Raw genomic sequence first — 10,442 nt, 5'->3', positions numbered from 1 at the left:
CACGCTAGGGTAATTCCCCTAATTCCCTCTAGGTTACATTAACACCACAGCCCTTTGGTGACTTTGCGGCGACTGGGTTTTTCATAAAATCACATTAATCAAAACTTTGCTCCAAAATCCCTTTTTAATTTACTTCAAATCATTTGCCCGTTTCATGCCCAATGCCATATATGCATGTCACATACTTTGCCATTGTTATGAAAATAAAAGAATTTATACTACACAACTTAACATACTTTCTCATGGTAATTTTCCAACAAGTTAATAAGCATCATAGGTACGAAAATTTAACACTTAAGCATGTTTTTCATACAAATCAATTAATCCACATAATCATGAATTTCATACACAACATTTACATCATTTTAAGGGTAATCAATACCAATTAAACATGCTAGCAATAATTAATAAGAAATTAACTCACAAAGGCACAAGAAAACATGAATTAGAGACTTATACCTCAAAATTTTCAAAAAAACCCCAAATTTGTACCCTGATCTCAAAATTTCAAAGTGCACCGAACAAGAAATTACTCTAATCAAATCGTAGATTTCAACGCGTTCCTTAATTTGCTGCAAACGGCACTCAAAAACTCTAAAAGATGAAGGAGAAATCTAGGATTGAAATTCCACTTGGAAAGAAAAAGAAAAATGAGATGAGAAATGGGTGAGAGAGTGAGTTACAGGAGAGAGAAAAAAAACAGAGGAAATGTGAGGCCCAAATGGTCTCTTGGCCTTAAAAGGTGGTGGTGGGTCCCACCACCAAAATTTTATTTCTTTTTCTTTTATTTTCATGCTCTTTTTGCACCACACAAATATATGTCTATACAAACTATATAAAACCCATATAAATTACATTAAATAAAATGCATGAGATACCAATGGACCCAACTAAAATTCCTTTTTGCAACAATTCAGATAGCGGGTCCGACCTGGGACCGTCCGGTCCGAAAAATTGAAAAATGCCGCAATGGCAACCCTTACATTTTAAAGAGTCCTAAACTCAATGAAATATCCCAATCAACTCTCGGACTCACCCGGCACACCACACGGTGTCCGGCATACAAAACGAGAAAAGACGATAATGCCCTTGCAACGACAAAATTTCGGAAAAAGAAAAAAGACAAAATTCAAAAATATTACTTTCTACCCTCCTTAAAAAATTTCGTCCTCAAAATCTACCCTCCTTAAAAAAGGAAACCCACAGCCACACACCTTCTAAAAACACCTCACCGAACCTCGAAACTAAGAACTCAACAACCTTGTTGCCTTTGACACCCGATGCTAATAGGCAACCAGTAACCACTGCCACAATAACCTAATGTTCACCACCCGACGAGGGTACCCATCACTCAAAACATCGCAACACAAAACCAACTGGTATGCTTTACACTATGCTTGACTCAAGACGGACATCAATCTACTCTACACTGCAACGAAAAGCTCCCAAGACTGAAAAGAACAGTCATCATACCACCACACATGACAACATCCAAACCCAATTTATCCTCAATGGACACACTAAAATCTAGACAAAGAACCTCGTCCATCTCACAATCAAGTTCAACTCTATCCTATACATCCTTGTCAAACCAAACACTCACTATCCAATACTTAACTACACCATCACATATCAGTACAAGCGACCACCAACCGCACCATTTGACACTCATTACACTTAACAACCTCAAGATGATTAAACAATGGATCTCCTGACGACTACATAATCACGAGTCACCAAAATAATGAAACGTATTATCCTATACCCAGGTCACAAATCGTTAAAACACAACTTTCAATAGTCAATGGTTGTATCACAACCCCTTTATTGGACACTTGATCCTCCCTAACACACCTCGTCACTCAAGACAAGTCATTCAAATCCACACTGGCACACCAACACAACGCACAAAACCTTGTTTTCACCATCAGTAACAAGTTAAAACAATCATTGACCTTTGACCTGACATCGTGTTAAAGAGGGACTGATTCAAGATAAATGGTTGGCCAGGCCATTCTCATCCTTGATCCAATTTCAGCACAGACGTCGTTCCTGTCCTCAGGTCTAAATCTCAAACACAGTCACACAAAGTCCACAAAACAACCATGGGATCCACTCACTATCAATCCATCGCTCTACGCAACCTCAACAACTATAAATTCACATACTTACTCTAAAAACCCCAATCATACTTTAATCACACAGCTTCTAACAAGCTAAAAAATAACACAGCACCAAACGTTACAATCATCAACCAGCGTAAAACTCTCTAATGATTTCATAGCACCAATATCAGGTAGACAACCCCATAACATCATTCGATTCAATTCTTACTTTTCCAAAACACACAATACGACCGTCTTATGCTTGAAACCTCAAAACCAAAGTCAATCACTTCTATTATTCCTCAATAGAATCACGCATTCACTCTCCGCTGCATAACACTCAAACAATACCAATAATTGTCCTCAAGACACTGCTCAAATCAAACATCAATAAAAACACCCGAGTACATGACTCACATCACATCACCTAATCATCCTCAAACGCCGTTCACAACACATTTTCTAGCCATCACTGCTAGTACCAGACTCCAGAAACTTATAATCTCTATTCGATAACCTGTGCCTCACATTCTACCAGTCAAAACCACTCTCAAAACAAGCATTACAAAAACCAAAGACTCCACCTCCTTCCGTAGGAGTGAGTCGACGCATTCAACCAAACCTTTACTAGTGCACTCTAACAGCGTCACAAACCACACACAGGTCCGTCCACACACGAATGTGCACAACTCCTAAAGGGAGAACAAGACTTACGACAAACGATGCTCTCGCCAGAGTTAGAACAGACAGAAAGAGTAACGAACCCCGCTCTCACAAGAGACTGATGACTCGCACTTGAATGCACCCGATAACCTGTCACACGCTACTCACCAATCGCCCAACCTTGGACACCCAATTTCATATGAGATGAAATGAACTCCTTACACACAAGGGTTAAAACCAACTAGAATAGATATGAAACTACGAACTCAATTCTAGGCGACCTCACCACTAATGAACCGTCATACCCTATCGACACGAAAATTTCGCGTACGATACTATGCAACACCCATGCCAACCCAAACCAATTAGATAAGAGCACCGATGCTCATGGTACACTAACACCAGAAACAATTACAGCCCTTCAGACACCGCGTCCCATTCTACCTTCCCAATCGATAACCTCTATGCCATAAAATGACACTTTACCATCCATTTCATCTCTACCTACCTAGGTGACACTACCTCGATCACCGTGCACACAAGACCCGTGACCTCAGTCATAATAACCCACTGACTCTTCAAAAGAAAAAGATGCCTACATGGAAAAACCTCTCTTTCTGGTTCTAAAGACCAGGCTGACCACAATTGCCTCAATTAGCACACAATTCCATCACTTACCTGACAACATACAACAACACTTACAATCCTAAACCACATTCAGATCATACCTCAAATTGTTCCACTCCTCATCACTAAACATCGCACCATAACACCATCATTGCCACTCATCCAAATCGATAGTTCAAACCTATCATCCCATCGGACCATCAAACCACTACCAAATGATTCTCCTTCCAACACCCTAAAGACAACATCATCATAACAAGAAAATAACCATTACTTTTAATACCCGACACCATAGTCAATAACCCGCTACAAAAAAATAAGAATCCTACGCGGCAATGCTACAGGAACAATCCTTAAGAGGGATAACAGACACCACGCCAAACGGTCAACCACACAAACTACACTCTACGACAATTACGAAATAATGGTCTCTCATTGGTATCTAGGTGGACACTCAAATCATACCTACAACTGACCTATCTGACCAAACAAAAGGGTATACAACTCCTACCCCCTTGACACTATCATTTCCTAACCAATCGCCATGATTACCATCCAGCACAATGGAATGTCCACATCGATTTCATCTGAGTTGTGTGCCCGCAGTTCGCCCAGTGTGGTAGCCTCCTGGTGCCACCTACACATGCTCACACACACCCGCCCACAGGGCCACAAAATAAAGAAATCAAATAGAACATGCCACCAAGCCCAAGAGGTGACTCCTCATCCTAGCTCAACACAATCTGTAACCAACACTCTATGGTCACCAAACAACATCACATTAAGCTTCTATCTTCCGCACTAAAAGTCAAAACAGAAGTGCAACCTACCCATCACGTCACCAATTCCAGGTCAACCTCTAGTCTTACTCCCAAAATGGCAATCTAAGAGACAAACTCGCAACCCTAAACATCAGTGAACTTCTAAATGAATAACCAAATACAATCCTTGCTCAACCCACACAACACCTGAACCTCACAAGTCATACACTACATACCACCTCACGTCCTGTGACATCTAATCAACTTTGCTTACATGAAAGGATCCCATGACTCACACACCGTACTCTATTAATCCATCATCCTAAGAGTTCACTCATTATACCGGGGAAACATAACACAAACTCTCACCCGTACAAGAAAATGAGGACTTCCGTCCTGGAAGACACCCAAGATCAAACCCTTTCACTGTTACCAATCTTTAGGGAAAAGACTCATAATGGAACAACACGTCCAGATCAAACCGGACTCAAAAGATCGTGCTATTCACATCACCCCTGCTCACAATGCTGATACTTTCCCCAATCGTAGGTGACAACTCACAGAACTAATACAACGTAAAAACGTGCCTTCTAAACAATTACATACTGAAAACATAACACTTACTCATTGATCATTTAAGTCAGTGTTATACACATATAACATATAAACATACGTGGTACTTAGCATATAGTCATACTCATCATATAACATATTTCATAATTTTAACACTCGCCATTTTAACACATATAGCATACTTGTACAACAATAAACAACTTAGAAAATAAGTACATAATTGGGTAAGTATACCCATGTACATGATAAACAACTCAATTAATAGACACCTTGTCATTTTAGTATGCTTTAAAAATTTAACCATGGAATTAATCTCATAAATATTGTCACTTATGATTAAATATTTAGGTATGCTTTCATTCAACAAGTAATTAACACATAAGCAGGTAAGCAAGTAAGCAATTAGGCATGTTTTTCAAAAAAAAATTAAACACTTAGCACATAAGCATATAAACATGCAATTCAACTTCCCAGGCAATCCTAGGTAGGCCTCTATATAACGACCCGAACCTGTGGGTTCGAACCGTTAACCTAGTCCTTACCTGAACCCGAGGTCAGCTATGTTACACCATTCATTACTTAAGTCCATGTCTTTCATATGAGTCAATCCAAGGTCCTAAAATACCCTAAAACACTTCCTTACAGAGAGAGTCAAAGAATACTGGTCAAAAAGGGATAATCAGCCGGCTGATGGCCCTTCACCGGCCGACTGACAGGGCAAGGTCGGTCGGCTAACCTACAGGGTCGGCCGGCTGATACGATTATCCAAAGTGAGTGCTCTCGGGACTTGCTATTATAGGTGTAATACCCCGTAATTTTAAAGAATGTATTTAAATTAATTTTGTGTTAGGTTAATTAATTTTATTTATTTGTGCATACTACATTATTATATTAAGTTCATTTAATTGTGCATGTAAATTAATTGTGTATGTTAAAATAGTAAATTTGTTCATGTAATTATGCATGTATTATTATTAATAATTTTATTTGTTGGTTATGCTTATATTAATCATTATTAATTAAGTAAAGTATTATATTTGTGTTATATAGTATTATGATGATATAATGTATTATTTTGTAATAATAATAATTATATTAGTTTAATAATAATAATAATAATAATAATATAATAATAATAATTATAAAAGTTTATTAATAATAATAATAGTTATAATAATAAGAATATTAAATCAATGTAATGATGGAAAATTAAATCTTAGGATAGGATTTACCTTAGGACATCTTGCTTGACTTGGCTTGCTTGGCTTAAATGTTATAGGTAGGGATATGAGAAATGGGTGAGAAGTTAATATAAATTAGATATTTGTATTATATATATTATATAAGTTTGTATATATATATTAGTAGCCAACTTACTCTAAAGGCAACTTACTTAAGTTAGAAAGCTTAAAAATTCTAGTGAGCCATTGTAAAAGTGTGGAAAGGAAGAGAGAGAAAGAAAGGAGCTTGAACCGGTGTAGGGAATTTACCCGACTACGCGCAGACCGGCGGATTTATTTTAAATCCAAAAAGGCAAGTTATTATCTATTTTTCCCCTTTGAATCCATAAATTATTCATTTAATTTATTTCGGGTTTTTTTAGAGACTAGAAACCATGCTAGAAGTTTCAATAAATTCTTTTTAGTTTATTAAAATAATGTGTTTTAATTATTAAAGAGGTTAGTTATTTATTTATTTAGCCTATGTAATTAAAATATAGCTGAAAATAATTAAATAAGACTTTAGGGATTTTTCTAGAATTTTCTAGATTTTTCCGGGCATTTTCTGCAATTTCCGGCGACCTTCCGGCGAGTTTTCCGGTCGCCGGCAATGGGGGAGACGACCGGAGTGATCCGGTGTGATGCGGCGCACCATAGGAGGGTATGCGCGCGCATCTGGACCATTAAATAGCAGCGATTGATCCGGTGCACCGCGGTCCATGTTACCGCGGTACACCCGGATCCGTGAACGTTGGATGGAGGAGATGTAGGTGGATTGATCCGGTGTGGCGCGTATGTAGGAAAGCTGATGCAGCCAACCAACCTGAGGATGCCACGTCAGCAGGAAGCCATCAACGCGCGCGTGGGAGCGCGTGCGCGCGCGTGGAACGCTCCAGACGCGCGTGGGAGCGCGTGTGCGCGCGTGGCTGACGCCAGACGCGCGTGGAGGCGCGTGGGAGAGTGGGAAAGCTTGGCGGCGCGTGTGGGGAGCTCTGGGAGGCGCGTGGGGGCGCGTGAAGGGCCTCTGCGGCTGCTGGAAAAGTCCAGAATACCCCTAGGGACTGTTTTGTCATTACCAGGACCTTCACTATACATTTTGGGGCCTCGGGTTGGCATTTTTGGAATTAACGGGACATTATATTATTATTTTATTTCTCGTTAATTATTATAATTGTCCGATTAATATTTCTAAATATTAATTGTATCAGTTAAAGTGCGAATCGCTAGTAAACATATGTAATTGATTTAACGACTATTAATGGTATTATTTTAGTAAACTGTAATAACCATTAATGTTAAATTAATTAGTGCTTGGTTTTATTCATATAAATAACCCATTATATATTATGGAATATTTATACTGTTAATCGTATATAAACCATGATGATTATGCTGTGTGCATTTCAGGGAATAAATGGACTGTTTATTATGTCGCATTTATATTATATGGATGTGTTGCCATATAGAACCATGTGAGCTGACTAATAAGTTTAGACTCATTTATACCTTATGCATTCGTTGCGATAGACAGATGTGTGGCTGTCGGGGTATGTGGTTTAATATTATTGGCATGTGTTGCCTAATTGACATACTCGGTATATTTATTAATATTAATGGCATGTGTTGCCTAATTGACATACTCGGTATATTTATTAATATTATTGGCATGTGTTGCCTAATTGACATACTCGGTATATTTATTAATATTATTGGCATGTGTTGCCTAATTGACATACTCGGTATATTTATTAATATTGTTGGCATGTGTTGCCTAATTTATATGCTCAGTATATTCATCAGTACTTTGCGAGGTGTTATCACTGTGTAGTTCGTTATAGTCTGTGTTGTCAGTACCGTGCACCATGTATAATAGCTGATTTCCCGGGTAGGGAAAGGCGACACTTAACCACCTAGTGTGAGTCTAAGTGATCACCGTCTATTCTGGTTGAGGTCATGTTATACATCAGATAGTTCCCGTAGGATGTATACAGATATAGTACTCATCCGATTCATAATGATTAATTTATTTGATTCTCTGATTTGGGTCATAGTAGAGAGGACTTGCTCGTGGGGTTGACCCACCATTGTTGTTATTTCAGGATACGGTCAGTATCCGTTTCAAGGCTGAGGTTAGCAGTGTGGGACCATCATCCGAACTCATCTACTCTTACGATCCAGTGCAGGGTAGAAGTTTTATGTAATACTTCAGTTTCAGTTTTTATTTACTTTTGACGTTGAACTCTCAAGGTTATATTTAGGGATCCCTGACGTAGGATTTCCAAGTTGTAATGAAGTACTGTATTAAATAAAGGATGGATGGATGTTGTATTATTTAATGTTTCTTTCCTGTCTAAATTCTTTTATTTCCATCATTTTGTATTCCATGCTTGTATATTGCCAATTGTTTTTGATATCCCTCGTTTTTCGTGTATAAGCCTGATCAACTTATGCGTGGAAAATGTGGGGGTGTTACAATAGGCGTTTCGGTCGGCTAGTGGGAAGGTTTAGTCGGTCGAACCTGGAGTTTCAGTTGGCTAATGGTGAAGTTCAGCTGGCCGAAACAATGCTTTTTGGCCCTGAATTCTCTGGAATAGCTGTTATTTGCAGCTTATAGTCTCCTCAACCGAGGCTCAATGTGAGCTAAATCTATTTTGAACCTGATATGCAAGCCAATTCTGAATTCACCGCAAAACATAAATAACATCACACAAATACAAATATCAATAGTAACATGAAACAAGTCATCATTCTCCCACTCATCGTAAAATAATTGCATGGTCTCACTTTCCTTTAATATACCATCATGAGTTATAGTAACATTACATGATCATAATTTATCAAATGAATACTCTTTACAAAAGTTTGAGACTTTACAAAGAATAGGTCCCAATAAACAAAAGGCACAAAAATAAATTTCCTAGTCTTTCTCATGCTTGTGAAGGGTCGGCATTCATTACTTCCTTTCCCAACCTTGAAAAATGTTAAATGGTAGGGTGAGCATTAAGCTCAGTAGGTGGTGCCTAAGACATACATCTTGAAACCCCGTAAATCCAAATAATGAATAGGAATAGAGGATAGGGATCATTTTAAGCCGGGGAAAAATTACCACATAAATTTCTTAAGTTCAAAAACTAATAAAATTGTCGTGCCAGGAATGCAATGCCATGTATGTCACTCCCCAATTTTAATTCACTTCAAATCTTCACTTTTCAAACCGTTAACTTAGCCCGTCCCTCGGTACCCACTTGGCGACACGAAAAAATGATTAGTTACTGTCCCTGACCCTTAGTAACCCCGCGGCATCATTTGGAGCCCCGATAGCTCCACCATGCTAGGGCGATCTCCCTAGTTCGCTCTAGACTACATTAACGCCACGGACCCTCGGTACCCCCTTGGCATCCGGGTTTTCACAAAACTCATTTTTCAAAACTTTTTCCCAAAAACCCCTTTCTTTCCATTTCAAAACAACTTTCCCATCTTCTATACCCAATGTTATGCATGAATACATCATGCTATTTCATGTCATATCATTATTCATTATCATACACCAAATTTAAGTTCATATTACATGCCATAATTTTACAAGAAATCCCAAAAGAACATCATACTTTCACAATATGAAATTTTGCAAATTCTAAATACAATAGGCAATAACTTTACCAATTAAGCATATTAATTTACACAATGTCAACTACACACAAAATCATAAACTTCATATACACAATTAAATCACTTTAGAGTAAAATCAACACAATTTAGCATGTTAGGACACTAATTAAATAAAATAAACTCACAAAGGTGCAAGATTGTATGGATTAGAGACCCCTACCTCAAAATAATCAAAAACCCCCAAATTGCGAGCCCTAGATCTCAAAATTCCAAAGTTCACCAAACAAGAAATTGTTCCGATCAATTCGTAGATCTCGGCGTGATCTTATATTTGCCGCAAACGGTATAAAAAAATTCCAAAAAATGAAGGAACAATCAAAACTTGAAGTTTTTATGTGAAAAAGAAAAGAAAAATCAAAAAGTAGAGAGAGAGAGAGATGGTGCCGGGAGGAAGAGAGAAAAATGAGACCAAAAATGTGGTCTCATAGCTTAAAATGATCAAATTATGGGTCCCACCTACTTTATAAAATTTTCCTTTTTCTTTTTCTCATTAATTCCCTCCACAAATTTATATATGCATCAACTATAAAAATAGTCACACACAACTCATTAAATAAAATAAACATGATGCAATTAGATCCAACCAAAACCCCCGTACTTAACAATTCCGGCAGCGAGTCCCACACGGGACCATCCGGCCCGAAAAACGAAAAAATGCAACAATGACCACATTTGCATTTCAAAGAGCCCTGAACTCAATGAAATGTCCCAGCCAACTCTCAGACACAATCGGCACACTCCACGGTATCCGGCACGCAGAATGAGAAAAGACGAAAACGCCCTTACAAAAATAGAATATTCTAAAAAATGAAAAATGACGAAAA

This window comes from Cornus florida, unplaced genomic scaffold, assembly GCF_030987335.1.
Source record: "Cornus florida cultivar Cherokee Brave unplaced genomic scaffold, ASM3098733v1 CherokeeBrave_3.0.0_Hap2_Chr05, whole genome shotgun sequence".
Classification (NCBI taxonomy): Eukaryota; Viridiplantae; Streptophyta; class Magnoliopsida; order Cornales; family Cornaceae; genus Cornus; species Cornus florida.
This window is presented reverse-complemented; position numbering follows the sequence as displayed.